Source organism: Schistocerca cancellata, chromosome 2 (genome assembly GCF_023864275.1).
Source record: "Schistocerca cancellata isolate TAMUIC-IGC-003103 chromosome 2, iqSchCanc2.1, whole genome shotgun sequence".
Lineage (NCBI taxonomy): Eukaryota > Metazoa > Arthropoda > Insecta > Orthoptera > Acrididae > Schistocerca > Schistocerca cancellata.
Window position 1 is genome coordinate 397,750,933 of NC_064627.1, and position 24,712 is coordinate 397,775,644.

The 24,712-nt window shown below is 38.6% G+C and overlaps 1 protein-coding gene across 1 annotated transcript in view; it reads right to left on the minus strand.

Moving 5' to 3' along the window:
- The window catches only part of LOC126161827 (regulating synaptic membrane exocytosis protein 2), a 1,269,779-nt gene that overhangs the window by 168,762 nt on the left and 1,076,305 nt on the right, over positions 1-24,712 (minus strand).

Below are 24,712 nucleotides of genomic sequence, written 5' to 3' on the forward strand. Positions count from 1 at the left end.
TTTTTGGTAACTGCTCATGATGATGGGCACTTGTTAGCCTGAAAGTGATTATGACTTAAGAAAATAATGCCTTACACCTGAAGCAGCGATTTTTTCATGTCTATTAAGATGCTCAGTTGTGCATATTCCTGCAACAGGGTTGTTTGTACATAGAAAAACATTCTGAAGTTTTGGAATCATTCACACAGAAGGCTAGTGCAAGCATACAGTTGCTTGGCCATTGCACAGACTTCCATAAGGAGGAAATAGCAGTAGCCATCCCTGGTGTACAGAAGCAACTGAACGACTTAAGAACAAATAAGACACTCGGCCCAGATGGAACCTCAATCCCATGTTACAAAGAGTACTATGCATCAGTAGCACCTTATTTATCTTTCATTTATCATGACTCTTTCACCCAGGGCAAAGCCCTAAGCAACTGCAAAAAAGTGCAGGTGACTCCCTTATATAAGAAGAGCAAAAGAACAGACTTTCAAAATTGCAGACCAACATCCTTAACACTGGTTTGTTGCAGTATTCTTGAATATATTGTCAGTTCAAATATAATAAATTTCCTTGAGACAGGAAATCTACTGTGCACAACTCAGAATGGTTTTACAAGGAATTGCTCATGTGAAATTCAGCTTGCCCTTTTCTCTCATGATATCCTGTGAACAACGGATGAATGACGAAAGGTAGATTTCATATTCCTGGATTTCCAAAAAGTGTTTGACACTGTGCCCCACTGCAGACTGTTAATGAAGGTGCAAGCACACAGAACAGGTTCCCAGGTATGTGAACAGCTCAAAGACTTCTCAAGTAATAGAACCCTGTATGTTGAATGCAACAGCAAGTGTTCATCACAGACAAGGGTATGATCAGCATTGTTCCTGGAAAGTGTGACAGCAGCACTATCATTCTGCATATACATAAATGATCTGATGGACTGGGTGAGCAGCAATCTGCGGATGTTTGCTGATGATGCTGTGGTACACAGGAAGGTATTGTTACTGAATGACTGTAGGGGGATGCAAGATTAAGAGACAAAATTTCCAAATGGTATGATGAATGGCAGCTAGCTCTAAATGTAGAAAAATTTAAGTTAATGCAGATGAGTAGGAAAAACAATCCCATAATGTTTGAATACAGCATTAGTAGTATGCTGCTTGGCACAGTTGTGTTGGTTAAATATCTAGGCATAATGCTGTAAGGTGATATGAAATGGAATGAGCTTGTAAAGATGGTAGTAGGAAAGGTAAATGGTCCACTTCAGGTTATTGGAAGAATTTTAGGACAGTGCAGTTCAGCTGTAAAAGGGACTGCATATAGGATACTAGTGTGACACATTCTTGAATAATGCTCAAGTGTTTGGGATCCCAACCATCTCAGATTTAAGGAAGACATTGAAGCAATTCAAAGGTGGGCTGCTAGATTTGTTGTTGGTAGGTTTGAGCAACATGTAAGTATTAAATAGACAAAATTTCTAGTTGGCATGATGAACAGCAGCTAACTCTAAATGTACAAAATGTAAGTTAATGTCAATGAGTAGGAAAAACAAACCCATAATATTCAGCTACAGCATTAGTAGTGTCCTGCTTGACACAGTCATGTCATTTAAATATCTGGGCATGATGTGCAAAGCCACACAGAATGGAATGAGCATATGAGGATTTTGGTAGGGAAAGTGATTGGTCAACTTTGGTTTACTGGGAGAATTTTAAGAAAATATGGTTCATCTATAAAAGAGACTACATATAGGATGCTAGTACAACATACTCTTGAAAACTGTTTGAGTGATTGGGAGCAGGACCAGACTGGATTAAAGGAAGAAATTGAAGCACTTCAGAGGTGGGCTCCCAGATTTATTACCAGTAGGTTTGAACTCAAATGGAAATTCCTGGAGGGAAGGTGACATTCTTAACAAGGAATACTATTGAGAAAATATGGAGAAACAGCATTTTAAGATGGCCACAGAATGATTTTACTGCTACCAACTTACATATCATGTACAGACATGAAAATACCATATGAAAATTAGGGCTTGTATGAGGCATACAGACAGCCATTTTTCCCTCACTCAAATAGTGTGTTGAACAGGAAAGGAAATGACAGGGTACCCTCTGCCACTCACTGTATAGTGGCTTGCAGAGCCTATTTGTAGATGTATATGTAGAGGTAGATGCTTTGAGAACTAAAATGGTAATCCATGGAGGACAGCAAAATTTTTTTCAGGGAACACTATTAAAATTTAGAGAACTGGCATTTGAAGCTGACTGCAGAACAATTCTACTACTGCCAATGTACATTTTGTGTAAGGACCATGAAGATAAGATAAGAGAAATTAGGGTTTGTATGGAGGCATATAGACAGTTGTTTTTCCCTTGCTCTATTTGCAAGTGGAACAGGAACAGAAATAACTAGTAGTGATACAAGGTACCCTTCACCACACACCACACGATGGCTTGCAGAGTATGAATATAGAATTAGAACTGTCACATGCACCTTAGTGCAGTACCAAAACATTTAAGAAAAAAATGAGCGTTCACATTCGCAGCTATTCCTTTGAAGTTTTTTTCCCAGGGGTGTGAATGGAAAATTTCTCTGAATATTTTGTCAACAATTTTATTTATGATTCTGTTGATCTTCCTCCAGGGGGATGTGCAGTTCACACCTGTCATTGGGGAGTGATCTAAAGTATTTATTTCATGAGGTTTGTTATCTTCCAATGCCCACAGCCTATCCCTTAAGTAGGCTTACGTACTTATTAAAAGTGCATTACTATGTTTCATTCTGAGAGTGCATTAATTTTCTAACTATTAGTAGTTCCAATTTACTCTAATGTATTCACCTATTTTGACAATCTTTTGACAAATGATCAGAGTAATGAGTATTGTATTCAAATGTTTTACATTTTTATGTTATACTTTCTGTCTTGTTCCATGCCTATGAGAATTATCTCATTTTTGGGTCTATGGAATGAAAACTGATTCTAATCTAATTTAAAAAAGATCTAACTGTTCAGTATGTACTAGAAGAGTAAAATTTTCAAGGCAATGTCAAGTAACTACAGGTAGCCTGGTGCACAAGGGCATGAAGAAAATTGATGTCTCCCAATTTTTTGTACAAAAACTCTTAAAACTTTTTAATAAAACAAACTTTATTAACATTTTACATATTTATTTCTCAATATAGCCACCATGGCAATGAATATATTTTTCCCAATGAGAGACCAGTTGTTGATACCATCACCATAGAGTGTTTGACTTCATTGATGGAGCCATGGCCTCACCTCCACTTGTTTTCATCACTATCAAAGTGAAGTCCTCAAAAGTGATCTTTAAGTTTTTGAAACAGATGAATATCGGATGGGGCTAAGTCACAATTGTATGGAGGATGATCAATGACAATGAACCAAAGATGTTGGATTGTTGCACATGTCACAGTGCTTGTGTATGATCTGGTACTGTCATGCTGAAGCAGAGGGTGCTCAATATGTTGATGAACTCTTCAAATTCATGCTTTGTTTTCTTATGCACCAACAGAATTAGATTACACTATGCCATGTTACACGCTACAATTTGGCGGTCTTTAATGGCAGAGGGTGATAACTGGGATCAGCAATGTGAGAAAGTCAACCAAGTAACACTCATAACACGTAATACCTCAACTGATAGATAAAAGAGTAAAAAAAAACTTGGAGCCATTACTTTTCAGCACACCCTCGCATCATATTTACCAGTCTATTTGTGATGGATAATAAGTCCATTCTCAAATAATATACTGGCAATGAAGCAGGTCTCAATCATATGGACATTACATGAATAAAATATTTGTAGTCTCTCAGCAAAAGATGTATGCTAAGGCTATTTAATGGCTACATTTATTATGAAAGTGTCTTAATCCAGGTGGATAAAGAGGAGTCTAACCATTCCTAAAGCAGGGAAACAATCAAATGATTCACAAAATTATGATAGCAAAGAGAATATTTTGCAGCTTTCCAGTAAAATCCTATGTTTTTTGCATTTAAATGCATTTAGTTTTCAATCAAGGAACCTTTTAAGCCACTGCACTTTGCCCACTGTTTCTCCAGTGAACATATTCTGGCCTTGATGCGTTACTGTGCATTGCTCCCCAACCTCTTCATTGGAGACACAACTAACCCTAATTACAAACTTTTTTGGATATGAAAATAGTTGTGAGTCAGAATTTGGAAAATTTTGTGAATAACAATGGAAATTCAAGTCGTAAGCCAAATCTCTCGCTCATAGTTTTCCTATTGTGAAAAGCATCCTTGTTGTCTTGTTTACTGCTCCTACATCATATTGTTTTCTTTTAAGTACAGTTTTCATTTTCCATATTTTTTTAATCTAGTTCACAAATTACACTTGTACATAATTTCACAGTTCTTGTTTTCATTTTTCCAATAGTGATTAGTAAGAAGGATTCTTTTGGCATCCCAGAAAACAACAAACATTATTTTTGGCAAATGTCCTTTTTTGCGATGCTGGCAGCTTCAAATTGGTTCTTTTACAGCTGCTTCACAATAAAATTAATTATATTCTTTAAAAATAGTCCAAATATTGCTGAACTGGTGAGAAATTTATCATTTTGTTTGTATTTGGTCTGCATTCAACAAATATGGCGACAATCTTGCATAAGGCTTTCTCATAGTTAACCCTTTGAGTACTGCAGACATGATATGCCACGTCGCTCCACCTTGCCGCGGGGCCTACGGACATTGTTTGCAGCTGAAGTGGGCTTTCCCATGGGCCCTGCAGATGGCATTCACCACACGGCCTGGCCGGTACTTGAGTCCTAATGATGGCTTATACCACAGCCGGTTCCACTGCCTGTGGGCCTGTGGACGTCAATAGCCGCTCAGGGCTGCATGCCAGCCCGTCGCAAGTTCTTTTGTCCCGTGCACTCCCTGAGATGGATGTACCCTGTTTATTGTTCTGTGCCACTATCCCTGCTATCTGGGAAACACTCTACTACAGATTTTGCAGTTGCTGTTCTTCAATTGTGCTAGCTGGTTCATGTGATCTTCTGTATTCTGCTTGTGTGATGTCGTTTAGCTATCTGCTGTTTCATCAGGATTTTTAGAGTGTTGACACTTTTGAGTTCCACAGAAAAATGACACATCAGCATTGTTTCACTGATGAAGAGATACTGGAGATACTGACAAGGAGTGACAGTGACAGTGAGTGTGGCATCTTCAATGAATGTAGTGGCGATGAAGATTCATCAGAAGAATCTCGTAGTAATACACCTCCATGTACTTCACCTAGTAGAGCTCGCCAGGACAGTTCTTCTTCAGATTCTGACAGTGAAGACGGATCAATCCGTAAAAGGCCATGTCATAGTGAGAATGAGAAATTTGATTGGCAAAAACGTGATTTCAGTCCACACTTCATGCATTTGATGACTTATCTTCAGGACATAATTGCCAACTAGTGCCTGATTCAAGCATTCTGTCCTTTTTCATGCTATTTCTATCAGAAGATCTGTTGAAATTTATAGCACTTGAAACGAACTGATTTTTCACTTTCACCATGGCAAATATGTTGGAATCAGTTCATTCTTGACTATCCACCTGGAAAGATACAGGTTTTGAGGAAAATTATAGCTTTGTTGGTATTTGGCTTCTCATGACTCATGTTAAACAGTTGAGAATAAAGGAATATTGGTCCAGAGAAGTAGTTCTGAGTACTCCAATTTTTGGCAAAGTTATGTACCATGACCGTTTTATGTTATTTTTGAGAATGTTGCATTTTAGTGACAACTCAGCCAATTGTGGAGATGACAGTTTGTTTAAAATTAGGAAAATAATTGATACAGTTCATGTGGCATTCCACAGTGCATTTAATCCATACAGAAAACACTGTGTCGATAAAAGCCTTTGAAAGAAAGTAGATTTGGAATCAAAACATTCATGCTGTGTGACTGTAAAACTGGATATGTCTTGGATTTCATTGTATACACAGGCACAACAACAGAAATTGAAGTCCATAATTTGGGGAAATCTGGTGATATTGTGGCAACACTAATGAAGCCATACCTTGAACGTGGACATATTCTGTATGTAGACAATTGGTATACAAGTCCAGCCTTGTTCCTCTGGCTTCACAACAGAGAACAGCAACATGCAGTACCGTGCGTACGAACAGGTGCAACTTTCCAAAGCTGCAAAAGAAACTGAAACGAGGAAAAGTTGAGTTTACGTCAACTGACGCAATGCTTGCCATAAAGTGGTGTGACAAGAGAGAAATGTTCATTCTGACTACCTGCAACACTACAGAAATGTGTGACATGGGAAAGACAAACAGGATGACTGGAGAAAAGTAATGAAGCTGAATGTGTTGTTGATTACAATGCAAACATGGGAGCAGTAGACCACTCCGATATACTACTAAGCTCTGTTGCATCAGTGCGTAAATCTGTCAAAAGTTAAAAATTTTTTTTTTTCGTGTTGTGGACCTTTGTGTTTGGAATGCTCACACTCTTCACAGATTGGTGACAGGGAGCAAAATATCATTACCAGATTTTCATTTATGTCTGGTACGAGAACTTGTGGAAAAATTTGTTACAGAACAGAGAAGAGATAGGAAAGGAAGACGCTCTGACGACGAAAATCCTCTTCACTTTACTGGGAGGCACTTTCCACATGTCATTCCAAGTGGCCAGTCCAAGAAATGCGGACTATGGCGTAGATGTGCAGTCTGGTCAAAACAGAATGTGCATCGAGAAACGAAATATGAATGCAAAACATGCAACATACCTTTGTGCGTTGACCCATGTTTTGAAACATACCACACAAAGAAGAACTTTCAGCCAAGTTGCTACAGCTGGAAGATGAAATGAAGCTCTTACTTAAAAATTAAAAAAAGTGAATTATCTGAGCTTGAAGAACCTCTCCAGATGAAATACTTTGCTGACAAACCTCTTATGTACAGACATGAGAAACATCCAGTCTGTGCTGACAAACACAGACTGGAAGCTTCAAATGTTCATACAGAAGATGCAAAAATAGAAACTTAGCACAAATTAATGTTTGTCATGGTTGTTTGAAAATGGGCTTCTCCCAAAACTAGTTGCCGCTTAAATAAATCTTTTATCTCAACCCAGGCTCCAATTTTCTAGTAATATTCAGTAACGGATTACTGTCCTATCTTTGAAGGACACTGGATTTGTGAAAAAGTTCCAGGCCTACACTTGAAAAGGGCGTCTTGGCACACATTGGTCAGTTGCACACACTCAACTGTTTCTGAAGCACAAAAGGTCATTAGGAATTAAAGGTGACATTTAATTAGGTAGTTTAGAAACTTGAGTATTTCCTTATCTAATTCTTAAACAAAAGTAATAAATCATTGTTTATTTCTACTGTACAATAACAATTGCATCTCATATAAAAAGAATTCAGAATTGAATTTTTGATTTTGAAGTTTCCTTTGGGATAATTTATTGGGTTAATGCTCTCAAAATATAGTGATTAGCTTCGAAAGTGTGTCTCAGTGTCCAGACATTTCCCTCGAAGGTTGTTTGCCGGTGAATTATTGTGCTGGTACAGAAGAATGTCAATGTTTGATCGTTACGGATTCTACAGCGTTTACATCATAAGTTGCATACAAAAATCTGATAATTAAGTATCAGTATGCCAAATAAAACACAGATGTATACTGAGACCTTATGATGATTGTCAAGAACTAACTGAAAATGAAAGAAAGCCTTTGATGAGGAGTTACATGTTAGCAGCACAAGCAGTTTCAGTGTACATTAGGTCTGTCGAGCAGTTCATCTCCAGATTCAAAGCTATGGAATAAGTACCTAGATATCCTGCCTTTATTTGTAATGTTGGCAATCACACTAACCGCAAGACTGTCATGACCGCCGTGGTTCCAGAAATACTCAGGCCAGGGCGAGGATGGCCAAGGGGAGAGCTCAGGCACACACAGTAATCCGTCGAAGTGGCTGCCAGTGCAGGTACACAGATTAGGGGGTCCCAAGGGCAGGCTTGACATGGCCAGCTGCATGCGCCAGTGCAGCACTCAAAGGGTTTAACAACGGAAAACACAGTACGGAATAATGACTATATTATGAAAAGGATGGATTCCTACTCACCATATAGTAGACATGTTGAGTCTCAGAAAAGCACAACAAAAAGGCTGCTTAACAATTAAGCATTCAGCTAAAAGGCCTTCTTCTTTATTACACCACATATACACATACATTCACACAAATAAAACTCACACACACATGACCACTATCTCTGGCTGGCCTCGGCAGCCAAAGACACTGATCATGTGTGTGTGTGTGTGTGTATGTGTGTGTGTGTGTGTGTGTGTGTGTTGTGTTCACATGAATGTGTGTATGTATATTGTTCAAGTGAGAAGAAGACCTTGTAGCTGAAAGCTTACTTGCTTAGAAGCCTTTTTGTTGTGCCTATCTGTTACCCAACATCTCCACTATATGGTGAGTAGTAATCTCCCATTTTCATAATATAGCTTAGTGTATAACATCATATTCCTTCTGATATGCCTGTGGCATCAGCGATGTCATACACCTTTATTTTTCATTGTCTTGTGTCATATTATGCCTCTCTATTTATGTTTTTCATTTGAACTTACAATTCAGGTACTTCCTTTATGTACATCATCTGGAAGAGGAGTATGACATATTTCAATTTGACTAGCAGACTCCTTACAATCAATCAATAACTTTGGTTCTATTTCACTTGGTGACAGACCATTTAAAACAAAGAACTGTATGACAGGTGAGTTTTATAGTTGATTCTGTCACTGCTTATGTCACAAGTATTGCGTGGAAAACTCATAGGACATGAGCAGTTTAAGAATTTGTATAAACGAAACTATTCTGCAAACGAATGTGATTTATCACTTATGTAACTTGCATGCTGTTTCAGTGTAATAAAAACAAAATATCATTCACATAAATATCTCTGCGGAGGTCAAGAAATCTTCTTTTACCTCACACTTTTCTGTGTTAACCATTCAGAATATTTGAGAAAAAATGCCACAAAGACTGAGAAGAAACTACGTTTCTGGAAAGACAAAAGTAGCACTTGAGAAATCTTGCATCTGAAACAACACATTGCAGATGGCTTTGATAATAGAGCAGTTACAGAGGTTGTCATTACGCCTATGATGCTGTCAATCATTATATCTTGTTGATGAAACAGTATAATGTGACACAGTATTTTAGGCAGGAAAAACATTCAGGTGCTTTCTTTTAAACTGAAGATTCTATGTCAGCTTTATCTTTGGATATAAATTAAAGATTATGAAATGAAAAAAAAGTGTATACAAGACACTGTGTTTTTCTTTATGTAACTGTGATTAATTGGTGAACTAAAAGTCATAAAATATAACTTCTGTCTTCCTATGCCAGAAATTGAGTGTCTATCTCCGTTTGCATCTTGTCAGACTAAATAAGAAGACATTTCCTAAACAAAGGATACAGTCTGTTACTGCTGGATTAGGGGCAACATATTGTGATTATCTTACAGATTGATACATTTTATAGATATCAGTCTGCTCACTCTTGACTGAAGTCAACATGGAGTTTCTCACATATGGCTGAACACTTACAAGGTCCACCACAATCCCACTGATCAGAATATTAGATGAACATATGCACACAGTTCATTGGATGGTTTTCCCATCTGAAAATATGCCACAGGGACAAAAAAATACAGAAAACATGGAAATCCTAAGTAGACTGGGGTTTGGAGTTGGAAAATCGTAGAAACTCATAATTAAATCAGATTTTTCTAGTGAGATGACTGTCATCATAGAAAAGGAAAACTCATGGCTCAGTTGTTACATTGCAGTAGTCTGTAATGAAACATGAAGAACGCAAAAAAGGTTTCAAAGTAGTATTAAACCCTGATCTCCTTCATCAGTTAAAGCAAACATCAAATTCCAAGTTATTGTAAAATAATGGTTGAACACACTTTAAGACATTTCCATGAAGTTTTAGGCTTGCAGCCAGGTGACATTGATATCTTTCCATAATATTTTAGCTGATAAGCATTCAGCCATCTTGAGGTGAGTTTACACGTGAGACTGCTGATGCACATCACTGACTATATACTGAAAACTGGCATGGTGGAGCATGCACATGGATTTTCACTGTATGACCAATATCTGTTGAGCTTAACAGCCTCTATCAAATATTGCTACAACTACAATTGTGCAGCCTTCTGCTGAAAACGGATCTGCAAAGTAAAATTCAGTTATCAGAACATTAAAACAAATTGGCACTGGATATGTCATTAGCTGCAAACTCCTTATCAAGTAGAAAGTTGCAATCACAATTAATAGGATTTTCAGGCAAACATATTTCCACAGATTCCTTAATAATTGAATAACAGAAGGATCTCGTCCTGACCAAGATTTATGTGTCACAGTAAACCATAAAACTCATGTGAACATAAAATGTTAGGCTACATCTGAATTACTGGGCCGCAAAATATGAATTTGATGACCAAGTTCCATGCTCCATCCATGAACTGTGTGTGTAGCTTGACCTATGCAGGCTTTGCCAAATTGACATGGTATTACGTCTGATATTATTCTGGAAACCAAATTGATCCTTTGTTGAGCCAAGAAAATTACAGGTTTTTGTAGGTGGGCTGAAGATTATTTTAACATGATGTTTCCTGAGGATTCTACCTAATTTAGATGAAATGTTGGATACATATGGGAGGAAAGCTCTGTACTGAAATGGCTCATTCTCTTCCTTTATCTTGTGAATGGCCACATCAAGTCTTTTTAAAGTTGATCTAATTTGATGTGAAGAATATCCATTGTGTTTAAACTCAGACTTGATTTTCTAGCTCCTTTGTGTGCTGTCTCTTATCAGACACAGGTGTCCAGTCCATCACTGTGTGAAGGACATCCACAGTTTGTGAAGGGTGGTGACAGTTAGAAGCCTGCAAATATAGGTCTGTATGGGTGGGCTCATGGTGAACATCGTGTCCTAGTGATCCATCCAATTTCCAACTGACTAAGACATCTAGAAATGGAAGATAGCTATCTTTATGCCCTTCTATTATAAACTAAATATTCTCATAAATAGAAGTTAGGTGTTGTAACAGCTCTTTCATCACATTACCACACTACAATACTGTCATCTACATATCATCATAAGACTGGAATTTAGTGCCCTCTGCACAATCTTCCATACAAAAGTTTGCTACCCATGGCAAAACTGTCAGTTTGTTCAAAATATTCACTTTTGAATAAATGTAAGATGAGGAGAGCGAGTGATAGAACAGAGCTGTTATATCAGATTTGAATTTACTGCCAATGAGTGACAATAATTTCATTAGAGGGATTCTTGTAAAGAGTGAAACAACATCAAAACTTACTAATAAGCCATTCATTGGGTCATAGAGACCTCAATACTAATAAAGTCAACAAAATTATGGATATGGTGGGAACATTTTCCCACAAATGGTCACAGCTGTAAAGAAAGATGTTTAGGTTAATCACAAGCTAGTGCTCCAGTATTACTCACAATTGATCATAGTGATGGACCTTCCCTGTGGATTTTCAGAAGACCATACAACTGGGCAGAACAGAACTATGAGGTTTTAATTTTCTTGCAACTACTTAGTACTGCCCAAAGAAAAACGCATGCAGGGTGTTTCGCATGAGGAAGCAATCACAGATCATAGTCTGTCAGTATTACTGTGACACATACACAGCTTAGCAGGACACAGTCCATTTTTGGACAAAACATTACATACTATTTGGCTCAACTGTCTTCCAACAAATATTGGATTAGTACTGGCAGCCCATGATAACGTGTCGCTATCAGAATTGGCGGAAAATGTAGACAGGCTCTCTCAGTTCTCACCAGTGTCTACAACATCAAGGAAATGTGCCAAAGTTGAGATGGCATCAGAGGACAGGCCTCACCAGGACAGCACAGAAGAGAGGAAAATGGAAGCTGCATGTATAGAGACTAAAAAAGAAGAAGACAATGAACTGTGTGGAGCCTTGAGAGACCTACTGTGCCACTTTATAATATTGGAAGAAGAACTCATCACTAGTCAGCATGCAAGGGAGACATGGTTTTCTCAACTTTACGATCACAGGCCCCATCTGAGAAGGGAAAATTTGGTATCATGGTGCTGGTATCACAGCAAGTTCAGTTTACAGGCTGAGAAGTGTGAACAATTATGTGGGTACCAAACATCTACATCTACATCTACATGCTTACTCTGCAATTCACACTTGAGTGCCTGGCAGAGGGTTCATCGAACCATTTTCATACTACTTCTCTACCATTCCACTCTCGAATGGCGTGTGGGAAAAAGGAACACCTAAATCAAGCTCTGATTTTTCTTATTTTATTATGATGATCATTTTTCCCTAAGTAGGTGGCTGTCAACAAAATATTTTCACATTCAGAAGAGAAAGTTGGTGATTGAAATTTTGATAATTGATCTTGCTTCAAAGAAAACTGCCTTTGTTCCAGTGACTGCCACCCAAACTTGCTTATCACACCAGTGACACTTTCACCCTTATTGCGTGACAACACGAAATGGGCTGCCCTTCTTTGCACTTTTTTGATGTCCTCCGTCAATCCTACCTGGTAAGGGTCCCCCACTGCACAGCAATATTCCAGAAGAGGACGAACAAGTGTAATGTAGGCTGTCTCTTTAGTGGGTTTGTCACATCTTCTAAGTGTTCTGCCAACAAAGCACAATCTTTGTTTCGCCTTCCCCACAATATTATCTATGTGGTCTTTCCAATTTAAGTTGCTTGTAATTGTGATTCCTTGGTATTTAGTCAAATTGACAGCCCTTAGATTTGTGTGATTTATCATATACCCAAAATTTATCAGATTTCTTTAGCAATTTCTCACACAAGATCTCTCCCCCACTGGTGGAATTTCAAACAACAACAATCACAGCTAAGGATGACGACACATTTCAACAGTTAGTACAGGACTACCCATGACTACCTCGCACTTTTCTTTATTTAGTGCCAATTGCCACTTTTCACACCGTACAGAAATTCTCTCTAGATCATTCTGTAATTGGAATTGATAGTCTGATGATTTTACTGGACGCTAAATTACAGAATCATCTGCAAACAATCTAAGGGGGGCTGCTCAGATTATCATCTAGATCATTTATGTAAATCAGAAACAGCAGAGGGCATAAGACACTACCTTGTGGAATGCCAGATATCACTTCTGTTCTACTTGATGATTTATCGTCTATCACTATGAACTGCCTCCTCTCTGAGAGGAAATCACGAATCCAGTCACACAACTGAGATGATACTCTATATGCATGCAATTTGATTAATAGTCACTTGTGAGGAACAGTATCAAAAGCCTTCTGGAAATCTAGGAATATGGAATCAATCTGAGATCCCTTGTCGACAGCATTCACTACTTCATGAGAATAAAGAGCTAGCTGTGTTGCAAAAGAACGATATTTTCTTAATCTGTGATGGCTATGTATCAATAAGTCATTTTCTTCAAGGTGATTCATAATGTTAGAGTACAGTATATGCTCCAAAATCCTACTGCAAATTGATGTCAGTGATATGGGTCTGTAATTCAATGGGTTACTCCTATTTCCTTTCTTGAATATTGGTGTGACCTGTACTACTTTCAAGTCTTTAGGAACAGACCTTTCGTCAAGTGGGCGGTTGTATATGATTACTAAGAAAGACGCTATTATGTCTGCATACTCTGAAAGGAACCTGATTGGTATACCATCTGGACTGGAAGACTTGCCTTTCTTAAGTGATTTGAGTTGTTTTGCAACACCTAAGATATCTACTATTATGTCACTCATGTTAACAGCTGTTCTGGTTTCAAATTCTGGAATATTTACTTCATCTTCTTTCATGAAGGAATTACGGAAAACTGTATTTAGTTAACTCCGCTTTAGTGGCATCATCATCGGTAACAATTCCATCGCTATCGCGCAGTGACAGTATTCACTGTTTTTTGCTACTGGTGTACTTCACATGTGACCAGAATCTCTTTGGGTCTTCTACCATATTTTGAGACCATGTTTCATTATGGAAAGTATTAAAAGCATCTCGCATTGGCAAGAGCAGCTGATAACAGGCATTATTGACCACCAACAGTGAGAGACAGGACCAACACAACATGACTGTAGTGCGAAGTACTAATCAGCAAATCAGCAATACCAAAGATAGGCATATTTTTGTCAAGTATAATTTGAATGGGAATGAATGCCTTGTCAACAGTGGATCAGATATTAGCATTTTGCCACAACAGTACATTGTGATGATGCAACCCAAACAAATGGTTATACTGAAAGCAGCAAATGAGACAATGATATGGCCATTTGGAACAACTCGAACATCTGTGACACTAAGTCCAGAGATTCAGGGAACATGGAAGTTCTCCATAGCTGCAATTGCCTGTCCCACCTTGGTGACAGATTTCCTAGAACATCTGAAGTTACTAATTGACAAACATAATTAACAACTAATTACTAGCAATTTCTCACACAAGATCTCTCCCCCACTGGTGGAATTTCAAACAACAACAATCACAGCTAAGGATGATGGCACATTTCAACAGTTAGTGCATGACTACCCAGAGTTAGCTATTCCGATGACATGATGGAAGCAGAGTCAGCATCCAGGATGTACTACATCAGAACTGAACCTGGCCACTAGTCTACAACCGGGTCCACAACCTAGCACCAAAGAAGCACACAGCAGAAAAACAACACTTCGACGGATGGTTAGACACACGGATTGTACATCATTCCGACAGCCCCTGGGCATTGCCTCTACATCTGGTGAGTAAGAATGATGGTACATATAGGACTTGTATTGATTTCAGGGTGTTAAATTGCAGGACAATGGCCGACCATTACGCAATCTCAACCATTCTTGACTTCACGGATATGTTACAGGGGGGCAGCAGTATTCAGTACCATGAATCGTGATAAGGTATACACTCAGAGCGATGGCTCACTGTGATATTTCAAAAACAGCAGTTATAACACCTTTCAGACTATTTGAATTTCAACTTATGCCATTTGGGTTACAGCATGCTGTGCAAACATGGCAGTTATCCATAGATGAGGTCTTACATGAATAAAATTTTTGTTACACCTATATTAATGACATTTTGGTGATTCCATGAAATGAGGAAGAACACAAGAGACATTTATGACAATTGTTCAATCATATACAAAAATTTGTTGTCCTTTTAAATCCTGATGAATATACATCAAGAGAAAGGGAAATCAAATTTCTGGGGTACAAGGTAACAGCAGAAGGTATAAAGCCCCTTCCAGAGTGTGTAAAACCAATAGTAAATATACACCATCCAGAAATATACCAAGAATTACACCATATCTTGGGATTGATAAATTTCTACAGATGTCACTTTCCACATGTCACTGAGATTCAAGAGCCCCTTATTGCAGTGCTAGCAGAGAAACATACCAACAGTAAACGTCAGGAGCCACGGTCACAGCAGACGACAGGAGCTTTCTCTAAACTCTAGAATTCTTTGGTGTTGGCTACTTTTGTATGTTCTCCAAGTCATACTGCATATTTGGCTCTAATGGCTGATGCAAGCCAGAGCCCCATTGGTGCAGGAAAACAGCAGCGTGTAGCAGGGATATGGCAGCCACTGACACTTTTTCCAAGAAAGCTCAAACTCTGTGGTCAGCTATCAATAGAGAGTTATAGGTAATGTATGGAGCAGTAAAATATTTCCAGACAGATTTTTTAGAGGCAAGCCCCTTCTCTATTTATACAGACCACTGCCCACTAGTCAACACCTTTGAGACGGTTCACCAAGAAAGTTCCCCACATCACATCAGGCATTTGGAATTCATAGGAGTGGTTATGGTACCATTGTGGCGGACTGTCTATCAAGAGTGTGTATAACAATTCAAGGAATTTCATGGCCAGGTATTGTGTCAGCACAAAAAGTGGACAAAGCACTGCCCAGATTAAAGGAAGACAAAAATTTGAGTTGTGCATTAAAAGAAATTTATGTAATGGCTGTGCAAATGGCATCATGGTGTGACACAACCCATGCTCAGATTTGCCCCTACATTTCTGAACAATACTTTAAGAGCATATTTCACATGGTTCATGACCTTTCACATCCTAGAATTCATGCATTGGCATGCATGGTTACTCAGCGTTTTACTTTGCTGAATGCCGACAAGGATTGTCAACAACTGGCAAGAGAATGTTTACAGTGTCAACAGTGTAAGGTCCGACAGCAAGTTTGTGCACCCATTGGCGATATCAGTATTCAGCAACAAGATTTACCCACATACATACAGACATCGTGTAACCATTACCCTTGACAAAAGGATGTAGGTACTTACTTACAATGACTGACTGCTCTGCATGTTGGCTAGAAGCTGTATCGATTATGGACAATGTATCTATTGCCAGACTTGGAGTCCCATCCATGGTAACAACTGACCGGGGATGTCAGTTTGAGTGTGAACTTTTTTCAGAGCTTAAGAGATTATGTGCAATTTCTGATTTGCGAACTACAAGCTATCATGCTGCCAGCAATGACATGGTACAGAGACTCCATAGAACTCTTAAAGCTGTGCTCATGTGTCACAAGGAGACATGGACTGAAGCTTTGCTGGTAGTGCTGCTTGGGTTACGAACAGCTGCTAAAACAGATATTGATCTAGCACTAAGTCAATTGATTCTTGGCCAGCAGCTCTGTATTCCCACTGATTTAATAGAGCAACGAAATACAATGATACCTACAGGTAGCATGCTATAAGACATCTCACAAAAATTACAACATTCAATGCAAAAACTTTGCCCACAAGTTCCTGTTTGTCATGGTACAAAACCTGTATTTATTCATAAAGATCTTCATCAATGTTCACATGTGTGGTTATGAGCAGATGCAGTCAAACCACCATTATGCTGCCCCCCCCCCCCACCGCCCCCCTCCATTTGTGGGACCATACTGAATCTTGAAGCATAAGACACATACTTTCGTCACAGAGCATGAAGGCAAGGCCACAAAGGTATCTATAGAGAGACTAAAACCAATGTACCAAATGTGGCACAGGAGGAGGACACAGTGCAGCCTGTAACGCTCAGAATCAAAAACATCAACAATGTGGAGAGACATTAACACCTGACAATACCATGGTCTTTACAAGTGAAGAGAAAAGTAGTTCACAGATGTGTAAGAAGGAAGAGGATGAGCAGCCAGTTGAGCACGCAGCCCATGCGGTATATAGAACACGGGCAATAAGAAAAGTCATACGTCGCTGCCCATACTACAGACACCTCATCAGCCAATCAACTGCAGCCACGGGAACACAAAGAAACCTGTAGACAATGGCTGCGGTACCTAATGAGACACCTCGATCAACAAAAGGACAGCACAGAGTAGTGTTCTCCCAAGCTGGACATTGCATATATCCTATGTTTTCAGATGTTCCACGCCCACCAGGGTTCCAGAAGAAGATTTATACAGCTGGAAGAGAAGAAACAGCAACCACATTCTCCAGGGAGTCACCACACAACGGCACCTGCATGTGCCAAATTCAAAAAGGTGTTGGGGGGGTGGGGGGGTGACAGTAGTCCACAGATGATGGTTGAGATGGCAGAGAAGTTCACCACCATTGTTTATTCTTTGTAATTTACTGGTTGTCATAGTTGGATGTTTACCAGATTAATAATAAAGTTTTGGTTTTTGGGTTTGACATGAATCTATTAATCAATTTATTTCGGAGAATAGTGAATGGCTACAGTACATTGGCTCACTCACCAGGCTGTAAATCTTCCGTGTAGAAATCAAGTTGCTAAAGTACAGTGGTGTTGCCATTAACTGTTGGAAAGACCACTGTTTGAGGATTTTCTGGCGGCTTGATTAATATGGCCCCTTTACAGTGAGGAAATATTACTTTTTTGAGGGGGACCTCTCATATGATTCAATGACTCAAACTTACTATTATATTTTGATGTTGTTTCACTCTTCCAAGGACCCCTCTAATTGATTCATTGTCACTCTTTGGTAGTGAATTCTAATTCAGTATAACAGCCCCGTTCCACCACGTACTTTTCTCAACTTAATTTTTATTCAATAGTGAATACTTTTAACGAATTGACAGCATTGCCACTTATCCCCTCAGGTAGCAAACTTTTGTACGAAAGACCCTGAGTATAGGGCACTGAAATCCACAAAACTTAAGCCAAAAGTCTTATGGCAATATGTAGATGACAGTATTGTAGTTTGGCATCATGGTGAGGAAGACCTGCCATGACTTTTACAACACCCAACTTCTGTTCATGAGAATATTCAGTATATGACAGAAGTGCAGAAAGATAGCTGTCTTCCATTTCTAGATGTTTCAGTCAGCCAGAAATTGGATGGATTACTACAGCATTATGTTTACCATAATCCCACACAAATAGACCTGTATTTGCAGGCACTAGCCATCACTAACCTCCACAAACTGTGGATATCCTTCATATGCTGGTGCATTGGGCACATGTTGTGTCTGACATAGACAGCCTTGCATAGGAGCTAGAAAACGTACACCTCATGTTTAAAGACAATGGATATTATTGACATTAAATTAGATAAGATTTAATAAGGAGTAAACATGGCCATTCACAACATAAAGAAAAGAATAAGCTGTTTAAGTCCAAGGCATTCATCCCATACACGGGCCACAGTTCATCTAAATTTGGCAAAACCCTTAAGAAATATCATGTTATCCACAAAAACCTTTACTCTTCTTGGTCAGCAAAGGATCGATTGGGTTTGCAGAAGGCCGGGATCTACAGAATACTGTGCCAATATGGCAAAGTCTCTGTTGATCAGACAACACACACAGGTCATATATGGTGCACGGAACATCATCAACACATTCGCCTTTTCCAGCCCAGTAGATAGGCCATAGCCAAACACTGTATCTCTGTAGGACTTTCTATGGATTATTCTGCTCAGAAATCTTGGCCATGACAAGATGATTTTAGGATTCAGCTAGTACCTAATCTGTGCAAATACATGTGGCTGAAGATTTTGCACATTGTGACGGCAGCTTGCTACTACTTTTGGCCTGGGATCCCGTGTTTCTCTTACATATTCAGGAAGACAAACAAAAAATACCTAAAAATATGTTCAGCACCAATGAATTTTATTATTTTGATACTTTTAACATTTCTGGCCTGCAGTTCGACAGAGAGTGTCCATGCTATATCACCATTGCACATGCCCTCCTGCATGGCATAGATGGGGCAATATTTGACAGAGGGCTTTAAACATGACATAACGCAGTCATCTGTGAAAACCCATGTGCATGCACCACTCTGTCAATTTTTGGTGTAGTCAGTGATGTGCACTGGCAGTCTCTAATGTAAACTCAACTGAAAATGGCTGAATGGTTGTCAGCCAAAATATCATAAATAGAAGTTGACATCATCCGGGTGCAAGCATGAAACATCATGGAATACTCATCATGCTGGGTAGACTTCAATAATCATATGCTTTGAGAATTGCTTATAGCTGTATGATTGCAACGTCCATTTCAATTGTACCAACTTCGATATAATGTAGGTATTTTACAAATTCATTTGGCTTTATTTTGTATGAAAATTTATGTTAGTTTGCAATAACACTCTTGTATAAAAGCAGTGTTGTTCCTAACATTAGTAAGTGAGCAAGAGAAGTTTCCATTTAAAGGTGTACTATATCTTGTCACTGTTGAGAAAGTCAGTATTCGGAATAAGCCTGAGTTGAGCATCAATAGCACTATGTTGACATGAGTAGTGCTGTACGGCATAAAATCAACATTTTATCACTATATATAGTGGCTCTCCAATTGTTGTTATTACAAAATAAAAGTTAATTGACAAAGTTTGAAGTATTTAGCACATGTGATTTGTACATGTTTAGCATTGCTAGCTTTTCCCCTAAGTCCAGTAAGGAGAAAACAGGTGTTCAATACAGAATTAATTAAGCTGCATGGCACTGAGTGAAATTGAGCTTCTTGTACACACAGACTTTCCTGCCTTCAGTTTACTGTTTGTGTAGTGATATGATAGTAGCCAGTGGCCTCCAGATGTATTTAAATAATTTCTGACATCCAAACAAAGCTATATTACAAGTAATTCAGTTTTATTTAATTGGATAGATAAGAAATCTACTCACCGAGTGGTGGCAGAACACACGCATAAAAGACAGTTGTAATTGGCAAGCTTTCCAAGCCAGTGGCTCCTTCTTAGGGCAGAAGGGTTGAAGGGGAAGGAAGAAGGGTAAAGGAAAAGGAATGGAGAGGTCTAGGGAAAGGGGTAGATTTCAGGAAAGTTATTCAGAACCTCAGGTCAGGGGAGACTTATCGTACAGAAGGAGAAGGAAAGACTGATTGTTGTGGACTGCAGGAGTATGTAAATGAAGGTCTACGCCAGCTGTCTGACATCTCTACATATAGCATCTGCCATCAACATCCCATCCCTACAATTCAAACTGACCTGCAGTCCATCATTAAAACCTCAGGCTCCTCACAAGGACTAACACCTCAGTCCATAGAACTTCTAACACAATCCAAACCCCGTGCCCCCACCTTTTACCTTCTTTTTAAGACCCACAAACATGCTCTACAATATGACAGTCATGACCTCGATGCCCGTTTCACCACACGCACCATCCGAATTCTTCTCCCAGACACAAGTTTCTCAGAACTCTGCAGGTGGGAACTAGCACTACAACATGGCCTTAATTTCTTCTGTCTCAGCATTTTTTTACTGTAACTACTCTTTGATTCACTGCATTTTAGTTTTCTACAGCTTTTGTTGTCTTACCAGTCTATTTTTCACCGCCCCCTCCGACCTCTGTTATGTATAAGGCACTTAGCTTTTCACTATTGTAAACTCATGCATGATGTTTAACCAGTAATGTCTGTCTACAATTACCCTGTCTTCCACTGCTAAGCTCTCAGGTTTTCAAATATTGTCTGATGCAGCCCTCAACAATATGTCTTTCTTTCTCATTCCGTACGGTAAGTCTCTCCTGACCCACTGTTCTGGGTGACGTTCCCGATATCTACCCCTTTCCCTAGACCTCTCCAGTGACTTTCTGTCACCACTCTTCCTTCCTGTCCAACTGTTCTGCCTGAAGAACAAGCCACTGGCTCTGAAAGCTTGCTAATTGCAAGCGTCTTTTATGTTTGTGTTCTGCCGCTGCTTGGTGAGCAGATATTTTACGTATCCTATTAAATAATTTTCTCAATAATTGATTGTTTGTGTTGTAATGTAGCTCATTTTGATGTATGTCACTCGAATTTTGGATTTCTTGCCCCCCCCCCCCCCTTTTTTTTTTTTATTTTTCTTAAGAGGCTTCAAATATCTGGTAATTATACTAGGGAGGGTGTTTTACTGACAATGCTGTAGCTTTCTGCTTTGCTAACATTTGTCTCATTTTTTTGTTGTGTTTCTTGACTTCTGAAAATATTTAAAGTATATTAACACCAGCAGTAGTGAGAATAAATATAATAAGTCAATGAGTAGTATTAATAGTGGTAACTTTTATATTATTACCAACAAACTAGAAGAACAGTGTCAATAAGTCTTGTTTTGCTGTTATCACAAGATAACTGTTCTAGTACACACACATCAGTTTTTGATCACAATGGACAGATAACCAGTTAAAGTGTATTCCTGCATAGATATACTCAATTCAGATTACATACTGGTTTGTTAAGTGTCAAGGGTAACTATTTCTTCACTTCAGAATAATAAAATGAAAAGAATTTTAAAGAGCTGTAAAGTGAACTACAAATAAGAGGGTGATGAAATCTGTTTGACTAATTTTCTTCATTCAGTAGTTCCTGTTATAACTGAATGGTGTAATGTAACAGCCGATATTCACATACTGAAGTATAATACATGTGATAACTAAGTATCATGATACAGTGAAATTTTATTACATAAACGTATACTTATGCTCAAGTTTTAACTGACAATAATTATTGTATAAGAACATCTGAAACAACAATTAATTTACAGAAGAAAGTACTTTAGAGGAATTCTATAAGATGATACATCTACATGATCATAGTGCAACATAGTGTCGTGTACAAATTGACTAGGCTTAAGCAGTGAAGTTATCATTTTTGTAAAGAATTAGAATATCAATTTCTTTCTAGTGAAAATTAATGTATTTCAGTATCAGTTTTTAATGAGATTAATTGTATGAATTTTGAAGCAGAAAAATTTTGCAGTCCATAAAACAGTTGATTGAAAATATGTTGCTGTGTTATCATGTGTAAATATTTTTGTATAAATTTTTCTCCATTGTGAACTACATAAGTACTAACTATAACAAGCCAGTAAGAACCACATATTGTCAAGGTTCTATTCAAGATCTTATGTTCATCCAAAGAATGTTGTTGAAGTTGTTGTAGCTAGGTGTTACAGTCAGAGCTGTCCAATTGTTGTCATGTAGTAAAGACACTGAAAGTCGGGATGTTGTGAAATATGTAAAATTATTTAAAAAGCACAATTCACATGGTTATGGAAGAATCCAGAATAAACCAAAAAGTCACTCCAAGACATCTGCAGTGAACAAGTATGATGTACTTCAACAATTACAACTCCTCCAGGTCTTCAAGAAAAGTATACTGTATATGCAAATGAGTCATTTCTTGCTCCAAAAACTTTTTATCATTTGCAAGTAGGGAGGAGTGTTGTACCTTGGAACACTTTTCAAACTTTCACTTCTAGCAGTAGAAGTTTACTAAATTTTCTCATTCCATTTTTAACTAATGACATTCACTTTTTATGTGCTGCAATCTTTTTTTTTTAATTACAAATATTACTCTGGAAAATTAAAGTTTTTCTGACTGTGAAAATGTGCTCCAGAGTATAACATATTCAGGTATCTAGGAACACATATTTCAAGATCTACATCTACATCCATACTCCGTAAGCCACCTGACGGTGTGTGGCGGAGGGTACCTTGAGTACCTCTATCGGTTCTCCTTTCTATTCCAGTCTCGTACTGTTCGCTGAAAGAAGGATTGTCGGTATGCCTCTGTGTGGGCTCTAATCTCTCTGATTTTATCCTTATGGTCTCTTCACGAGATATACATAGGAGGGAGCAATATACTGCTAGATTCCTTGGTGAAGGTATGTTCTTGAAACTTCAACAAAAGCCCGTACTGAGCTACTGAGCGTCTCTCCTGCAGAGTCTTCCACTGGAGTTTATCTATCATCTCCGTAACACTTTCGCGATTACTAAATGATCCTGTAATGAAGCGCGCTGCTCTCTGTTGGATCTTCTCTATATCTTCTATCAACCCTATCTGGTATGGATCCCACACTGCTGAGCAGTATTCAAGCAGTGGGCGAACAAGCGTACTGTAACCTACTTCCTTTGTTTTTGGATTGCATTTCCTTAGGATTCTTCCGATGAATCTCAGTCTGGCATCTGCTATACCGACGATCAACTTTATATGATCATTCCATTTTAAATCACTCCTAATGCCTACTCCCAGATAATTTATGGAATTTACTGCTTCCAGTTGCTGACCTGTTATATTGTAGCTAAATGATATGGGATCTTTCTTTCTATGTATTCGCAGCACATTACACTTGTCTACGTTGAGATTCAATTGCCATTCCCTGCACCATGCAATTTGTTGCAGATTCTCCTGCAGATTCTCCTGCATTTCAGTACAATTTTCCATTGTTAAAACCTCTCGATATACCACAGCATCATCCGCAAAAAGCCTCAGTGAACTTCCGATGTCATCCACAAGGTCATTTATGTATATTGTGAATAGCAACGGTTCTACGACACTCCCCTGCGGCGCACCTGAAATCACTCTTACTTCAGAAGACTTCTCTCCATTGAGGCTGACATGCTGCATTCTGTTATCTAGGAACTCTTCAATCCAATCACACAATTGGTCTGATAGTCCATATGCTCTTACTTTGTTCATTAAATGACTGTGGGGAACTGTATCGAACGCCTTGTGGAAGTCAAGAAACACGGCATCTACCTGTGAACCCGTGTCTATAGCCCTCTGAGTCTCGTGGACGAATAGCACGAGCTGGGTTTCCAGAAAAGTCATTATACTCGAACATAATACGTGTTCCAAAATTCTACAACTGATCGACGTTAGAGTTCTGCACATCTGTTCGACGTCTCTTCTTGAAAATGGGGATGACCTGTGCCCTTTTCCAATCCTTCAGAATGCTACGCTCTTCTAGAGACCTACGGTACACCGCTGCAAGAAAGGGGGCAAGTTCCTTCATGTACTCTGTGTAAAATCGAACTGGTATCCCATCAGGTCCAGCGGCCTTTCCTCTTTTGAGCGATTTTAATTGTTTCTCTATACCTCTGTCATCTATTTTGACATCTACCATTTTGTCATCTGTGTGACAATCTAGAGAAGGAACTACAGTGCAGTCTTCCTCTGTGAAACAGCTTTGGAAAAAGACATTTAGTATTTCGGCCTTTAGTCTGTCATCCGCTGTTTCAGTACCATTTTGGTCACAGAGTGTCTGGACATTTTGTTTTGATCCACCTACTGCTTTGACATAAGTGACATTTTAGTGCAATTTAAAAGCATTGTACTCAAGAAAATCTTGGCGGTACTGGATTTAGTCACCTATATTTCACATTTTTACTCTACTGTACACCAATAATCAGTAAGTGAAATCAAATAAAGCAAAAATAGTATAAAAAA